This window comes from Papio anubis, unplaced genomic scaffold (genome assembly GCF_008728515.1).
Source record: "Papio anubis isolate 15944 unplaced genomic scaffold, Panubis1.0 scaffold1430, whole genome shotgun sequence".
Taxonomy (NCBI): Eukaryota; Metazoa; Chordata; class Mammalia; order Primates; family Cercopithecidae; genus Papio; species Papio anubis.
Window position 1 is genome coordinate 9,157 of NW_022161393.1, and position 7,758 is coordinate 16,914.

A 7,758-nucleotide genomic window follows, 5' to 3' on the forward strand; every position below is an offset into this window, starting at 1 on the left:
ATGTGAGCTATACATACCCTTAAGAAAAGTTAATAAAAGCAAATAACATAATTATTTACTCAGTTATTCCAGCTTAGGGTCGCAGGAGGCTGGAGCCTGTCCCATCAGCTGAGCGTGCAAGGTGGGAACTAACCCTGGACAGGATGTCATGTCCTTGCACGTGCACTCACACACCCACACACTCACACTGAGCCCATAGAGACACATCAATCCACCTGATGTGCACATCTGTGGGATGTAAGCGGAAACTGAAGTACCCAGAAAAATTCCCTGCAGCCATGGGAACAACATGCAAACTCCACACAGACATTGACGTCAGCCGGGAATGGATTTTTTTCTCATCAGCATCATCATTTCTCACTCAGCGTTCATATGACGTTGAATGAAATGTTATTTGAGGACCTTCTATGTGACATTTTGCACTGAAGAGAGAGATGAACTTGCAGGTGTTTCCATAGATCACTCTGACAGCAGGACATGGGGTGGAACCCGACTCAGACATGAGCCTCCCCTTGGGTCAGTTCATAGCCCGGCTCTACCACTCAATGATCCTGCCATGTTGAGCCTATCACTAAACATCAGAGCCTCGGTGTCCACAGCTGTGAAATGCAGACAGTAGTGATTACCTTGCAGGACAGAGAGGTGGCCATGCACACAGTAAGGACCTGGAGCCAGGCTGTTGGATGCTTGTCCTATTGCTTCCTGGTTGTGTGACCCTGGGTAGGTTACCTAACTTTGTAGGGCCTCTAGCTTCCTCCCCGCAATAGAGTTATGGCATATGTTAGTTTGTGGAATATACTTGCAACAGTGTCTGGCCCACCTTAAGATTGGGTATGAATGGCAGCTATGAGTCCTCTGGGTATTGTGAGAATGAAATGAGATCCGGTTTCTAAAGGGCTTCCTGCTGTGGTGCGCACATGAATTAAACTCACTGGAAAGGCTGTTATATCATTGTGGGCACTACATTTGGTGACAGAGGGTAAGGTTTCACGTTATTAGCTTGACTTTCCTGATGGATCTAGCAATACTGTTTCCATTAACATAATGAGCATCCACAGGATAAGGTGAAGGAGGATCGTCAGCATGGATGGGAGGTAGAGTTTGATTCAAGAGCCTCGGAGTCTTGCTGCTGCATTTTGTACGAGTGTAGTGGGGATGGCCTGGAAGAGGACACTATCAAAAAATTTATTCAAGGAACTGAAGGGGATAAACCAGAGAGACACACTCAATTTAAAAACAACAACAACAAAAAATTGAAAGCAAACAAGACTGACTGCTTTTGCCACAAAAAAAAAAAAAAAAATGCTGAGGTTATTGGTAAACTGAGCTTTTGAGAATTTCCTGCATTATTATGTGCCGAAATGCAAAGATGTTTGGGTTTGCCGAAACCAGCAACTAAACAAGGTTTTAAAGGGCAGCATCTCCTCTAAATTCAACAGCACACTCATACAGTGCACGCAGCAGCAAGACCTGAGGTTTGAATCAAATCCCCTGCCTCCCATGCATGCTGACGATTCTCCTTCACCTTATCCTGTGGATGCTCATCAATGTCCCGAGCTCATCACACCCCCAGGTCAGCCCACCATGCCAAGTCAGGAAGAGGAGTTTGGAAACAGCCTCCCCACAAGGCCGGGGCATGGACGGAGAAAGAGGCCACTGTCTCTACTGTGATCCACCACACTGCTGAGGGGCCTGAGGAGTCTCTTCTGTCTGAGGGGAGATCCTGAAAGAGGGGTGCGCAGCACACAGGTGGCCTCTTCACTCTGCCGTGAAGAGACAGACAGCCTACGCCTGTCCTGGGCAGGACGTCTCACTGATGCCTCCACAGCCCTGCAGTTGCAGTTGGGCCGCCTGGCTGGGGCCAAGCCACCCACCCAAGTCTGGTCTCCAGCGGTTTCTCCCTGAGATGCACTCTCTCTCCTCCAGCCTCAGGGCTCCTTCTCACTCAGGGACCCCCTGGCTCAGGCAGGAAGGTCACATTCCCAGTGTCTCCAAGCAGGAAGCTGCTGAGCTCGCCAGCAGCCTGGCTGGTGTCTGGCTCTGTACACTCAGGACTAGGCTTACAGGCTGACCCTGTGGCTCTGAAACAGGCTGCAGGTCTCAGGGGGACGCATCCTCTTTAGTGCATGACTCACGTTAGACCCTGGGGCCAGCACACCGAAGGCTTAAAGAGGAGAACCGGGAACTCCTGCCAGATTGTCTGAATTCTTGGGTACCTGACAGAAATCTTACAAGACACTCAGTTGGGTGTTCAGGACTACAGTTGGGAAGGACAAGGTCGAATTAGGTTGTGGCAGAGAAGCTAGAAGGAGCCCAGGTCCACAAGGCATAGCTATGGGCCTCCCTGGGTTAGGGACAGATATGGGGTTGATTTCTGATAGCGCTGGAGGCAGCCACTTACTATCTGGGTGGCCTTAGGCAACTTTCTGGGCCACTCTGGGCCTCTATTTTGCCATTAGTAAAACAGGGATTGTCTCTCCTTTTCCAAGAATTGCAAGGTGGACTTCACACGATGACAGTGGCAGCCTGGCAGAGCCCTGAGCAGTGGTAAGTGCCCTCTGTGATGCAATTACTCTGCCCCCCACCACCCCACCCCTAAACCTTAGCTTCAAAGAGCTGCCCTCGGGAATGAGACAATTCCAGAGACTTGCTCCATCCCCTGTGTCACCACACTGGACAGTAAGGCCATTTCTGGCCCTTTCCTATGCCCACCCTCCCATCTCTTGCCTTCCCTCTGCTTGAGGTGCCTGTTTTCACACTCAGCCATCAAGCTCTATCCCTCCCACCTAAGTGTCTCACCTGTTCCGGGCATTAGGCTGGACTAGTGCTGTGTGACTGGAACTGGGCTGTGTCAATGTGGAGAGGCCTCGTGGGACCTCAGACGGAAATGAGCTTCTGTGCAAGCGTGGCTGAGATTGAGAGCCCTGTGCAGAGGCACAGAGCCGGGAGCCCAGCGGCTGGAGGAGCCCTGCATGCCTCTGACACCGGCGATGCCCTGCCAGGTGTCAGCACGCCTCCCGGGGGCTCCTGGCCTGTTTCTCATCAGCAGCGTCCAGAGGCTTGCAGCCTGCAAGGCCTTCTCAGTGCGCAGCCACCTGGCCACTGAGAGCCTGTGCTGGCCTGATGCAGGAGGCCTGGCCAGTGCAGGTCCCTCTATAAACCCTGGGGATGAGATCATCTTCCAGGTGCAAAGGGCTGGACTGTGGAGGCACAGGCAGATGAGCCCCAGGCCGAGCCAGGAGCAGGGCTCTCCAGGGCCCCGGGGCCTGAGCGGAGAAGCCCCTTAGTGCTGATCCAAAAGGAGAGCAGTGCAGAGTAAGGGCAGGAGCCAGGCCCAGTGCACATCCAGCCCTATCACTCACGGACTTTAGGAGCAGGGACGTGCCACTTAATCTCTCAGCACTTCCGTCCCCTTCAGTAAAGTGGATACTAATAGCACCTACTGGTACAGTTGCTGGGAGGATGAAAACAGTGAAAGCGTGGCCTAGGGTAGCAACTGGCCCACGGGAGGACTCCATACATTACTGAGGCCTCATAAAAAATTTTTAGCCCTCATTCATAATAAGTTACGAAGAGAAAATCTTAACAATTTGGTCCTCCCCATGGTCCCAAGGCAATGACCCAAGGAAGGAATCCTTATTGCCTATTAGAACCAGTCAGTGTTGCCCAACAACCCCGTTAGCCATCCTAGCCAGCACTCCCGGCCCCAGGTGATGAACAAACGAAGTGCTCGGGTCCCATGTCCAGAAACTGGCTGGGATGCCCACGGGCACCGTTTCTGTGTGTCTTGTGCCGTCCTCCTTGCCAGATGCCTGACATGGCTCTCTGAGCCACAATCCCAGAGGACAGCGGTCAGGGGAAAAGCAGTGGCCTTCTGTCCATCAAGTGTGTCCCTGCACCCCAGCTCACCTGGTCCCTGCGCTGACACCACATCCATGGCACCTGGCAGCAGCTTGGGTGAGAGAGGTCACAAAAGGTATCCAGATTGCCCTGAAAAGCAAAGTGGCCACGAGGAAGCCATGCAGGCTGGACACTACCTCCAGAAGGCATCAGGACTCCCCAGCCCCCACGGCTCTGTCCCCAGGAACACACCCAGACAAAGCTTCCATCTCCCCTTGGGGAGGGGCCTGGCAGCCTTGTGTGTTGGGGACATGGTCACTGTGGCCACAGAGAGTTTTGGAATCTAGAACAAAACAGTATTTTGCTGAAGGAAGAGAAAACGACAGGGGCAGATTCAGACAAAAAGTCCAAAGGCAGGAGGAGCCTGTGGTTCCGAGCAGAGGTCCTGAAGGGGAGCATGAGTTGGGTACGGGGCCTGGGCAGGAGCTCACGGAAGGGAAGAGTCTTCTTACTGCTGGGGGCACACAGGGGAAGGCAGGTGAGAGGACCATGCCCTGCTCAGGGAGTAGGTACCTGACACCAGGAAAGAGAGAAGAGGAAGGCAGAGAAAAAACAGGCCAGAAAGCAGCCCAGGACCCATAGTGGGCAGCCCCTTGGCCACTCGGTGCTGTAGTCAGGCGTTTCTGGGCCCTGGTGGGGATGGGATGAGGGCTGTGAGTTGCAAGGCAGTGACTTCCTCTCTCCGGAGGTTGTGTTTCGGCTTCTCTGTGCCCCACACTCCGGGGAGAGACAGGTCTGGCTTCCCCAGATGCCCACTGAGGCTGCAGAGGAGCCTGACACTCCCAGGAGGAAGCAAGAGATCCGACCACAGACAGAGCCAGGACCAAGCAGGAGAGGGTCAGAGCTAGGCAGGAACGCTGGGGTCCTTCTCCCTCAACACCAGCCACCCAGGCGCCCTCTCTACCCCTGTGCAGGGCCCCTGCTGCTGCCTGGCTGGGTTCCCCTCAGCACGATGGGCCTGTACCTGCCCGTGAAGGAGGTTTCCTCAGGGAGAGTGGTTGTCGTGTTGGCTCCGGGGCTCGAGCTCCTGCACAGGTGTCTTGTGAGGGCACTTTCGGGTCTCCACCTCCTCCCCTCCCTGCAGCGCCTGTCAGCCCATCTCAGCAGGCGACAAGCCCACTCAGGGACAGCTTTTCCTTACTGCCTGAAGGTCCTGCTGCCCAAGCTGGCAGGTGCCCCTGGCATCCTTGCAGTGTTCGTGGTGGTGAGAACATGTGTCAGGACTGGTCATTTCTATTTTTTTTTCTGATCTACATGATCTTTTGTGACTCAGGTTGCTTGACCCATGCACCTGCAGACAGGTGGTTTAAAGCCGAGGCCACTGCCAGAGCTGAGGCACCCCTGTGGGAACCAGGGACTGATCAGACATCAAAAGTTGCCACTGTTCAGAAACATGGATCCTTCTAGAGAGGGAGTTCAATGTGCGGGGACAGACCTGGTGGTGCAGGGGACAGGAGCCCTCATATATGCCTGCCACTGGGGCGTGAAGGTGAGGTGAGCATCTGGTTTCTCCCGGCATCAAGTGACCAAAGTCCAGCCCCCAGAGCCTGCCTTCCTCCAGGGCCCAGGCTTCTACAGTGGGACCCAGCTGCCCCCTCCTCCTGCAGTCCCAGCCTGGGGCCACAGCCCCTCTCCACTGTGCCCTTCTCACCTCTGTCCCTCTCATCCCGCACACTCCTTGGCATGCACAGCAACAAACAATCACGGTGGGGCAGGTGTTTACAGGAGCTGGGGGCGGAGGTGGGGGCGGAGGTGGTGGAGGCAGAGGCGGTGGTGGTGATGGTGGTGGTGGAGGTGGTGGTTTCTCCTGCTCTGGCTCCTAAAAAAGGAGAAACAACTATCTGCTGACAGTGCTGGTCGGGCACAGTGCTGGCCACTCCCAGATGTGTGTCTGGGGAATGAAAGGACCAGAGAGAAACCCACACCACAGGGGAGGGTCCTTCATGTGTGAAACATGCAAACTCCTCCTAGTTGGCAGACAATGCTCTTCATAAATGCCAACAACTTCACTCTGTCCCCTTGGTTCTCCTGTGGCCGCCCTTGTTGAAAGAGGTCTGCTCTGGGGGCTGTGCAATGGTCCCAGCATTTGCAGGTGACTGTCCGCATCCATCTGGCTGCAGATGCAGCCTCCCCGAGCCCACTCTGCAGCACCGCAGAGGCCACCCTTGGCCAGGGAGGTCTGTTCCCACCCCATCCCAGGCCCAGGGCCTCCTGCCTCAGTTACTCACCATTGCCCATGGCCCCTGGGGTGGGTCCCCGACCCAGGTGAGCCACAACCTGCTTCCGGACTCCTGGCCCCTATGCTCACTGGGCTGGTGTCCCTCCCAGCTTGGTGCCCGCCAGGACTCCCCCATCCCTCAGCCCTGCAGTCCCGAGAGGCTAACTCCAGGCACCCCTTGTCCCTGCCAGGAGACATGGATCCAGAGAGGCCAAACGGAGCCACAGCCGCCTCTGGAGCCTGGGGACAGGGCCAGGTCCCTGAAACGTGGGGCTCCTTTTCCAGAGCGCCTCCGTCCTTAGCATCTTACAAAAGGTCCTTGGGGCATTGACAGAAAAGCCCCATTCATTCAGGACAGATCATCACAGTTGCTGAAACTAGCCCAGGCTGTGAATTGGTGACAAGGCTCATGTTAAGGGGTGCAGGGAGCGGGAAGGGTGTGCTGGGGACATCACTGTGAGTTCCCCATCTTCTCAGGCTCCATTCTGCCCCTCTGTCACCTTCTTCTCTGCCCAGGCAGGTGGAGGTCATGGGGCGCATGCTTCATAGCACTCTTGGTGAAGGTCGGTGGGCTCCTTGGGATGTGACAATATCGGGACCAGAACTGTGACTTACCTTTTCTGGCTTCTGCACATGTGGTGGCTCTTTGACAGTCTAGAATGTTCAAAAGAGACAAACATGGGCTGGATGGGGGTGGGCGGGCTCTGCCTTGGCCCTGCACATAGCTGGGACCCTGGTCTGGAGCACCAGGAGACAGCACTGCCTTTGGGGTGTCACTCTGGCCACCCTGAGCCTGTGAAGTTGTACCCGGCAGGCTCCTCTTCCTGGGCCTCAGCCTCCAACCTTACCTAAGGGGAACCCCTGTACCGCCACTGTGGGGTTCCTAGGGGTCAGCCGGGCCAGGAACTAGATCCCTAGAGAGGCCCAGCCCCTACAAGTGTCCTTCTCTGCCCACAGCCACATGGAGAAGAGAGTGCCCGCCCCACTTCCCTTCCTCAGGGAGCGCCTATCTGTCCCCAGGAGCCCTCCCTGACCTCCCAGCCTCATGGCTGAGTTCCCGGCTTCCTCCCCTTGTGGCTCCCTATGCAGACATGAGCCCTGCGTGTTCCCTGGGCTGAGCTCTGTCCTCTCCTCCCTCTGCTCTGTCCTCTGCAGCTCTCGGAGCTGGGTCCGTCCACTCCAGCTCCCAGCACCCCTTCCATCCTCCCTGCCCCAGGCTCCATCTCTGCTTCTGGGTCCTGCTCTGCCTTACAGGGAGCCCTTCCCACTCCTGTGGGGTGGACATTTCACCTTCAGCCCTGACAGGACAGGACTGTGAGCCGCCTATGGGCAATGGTGGCCGCTTCATTTCTGTCCCTCCCCAGCCCAGCATGGGGCCCAGGGGAAGCTGCAGCTCAGTAAAGACAGATGAAGGAATGGGGAAGGCACCAGACATGTGCCAAGATCCACGCTGGTTCCTTAAGGCACAGACAGCTGGGGGTTACAGCACCGTCCTCCATTTGGGCCATCAGGACTTCATGGGGGACCCTCTCTTCCTCCCTCCACACAGAGGCCACCTCCTGGCCCTGTCCATCTGAGGCTTCCAGAAGTCCGGATTGTTGAGGCAGCCCTGGTTTCAGGGGTTCTGGGGTCACTTCTCT

At 56.0% G+C, this 7,758-nt stretch overlaps 1 long non-coding RNA gene across 1 annotated transcript; it reads right to left on the minus strand.

The window, feature by feature from the left end:
- Positions 1 to 3,562: 3,562 nt before the first annotated feature.
- LOC116272631 lies at positions 3,563 to 5,729 on the minus strand. The gene is made up of 2 exons (XR_004181265.1): positions 5,552 to 5,729; positions 3,563 to 3,990 (listed from the first exon to the last, which is right to left on the minus strand). It is a non-coding gene; the product is annotated as an uncharacterized LOC116272631 (long non-coding RNA).
- Between the last annotated feature and the right edge of the window lie 2,029 nt (positions 5,730 to 7,758).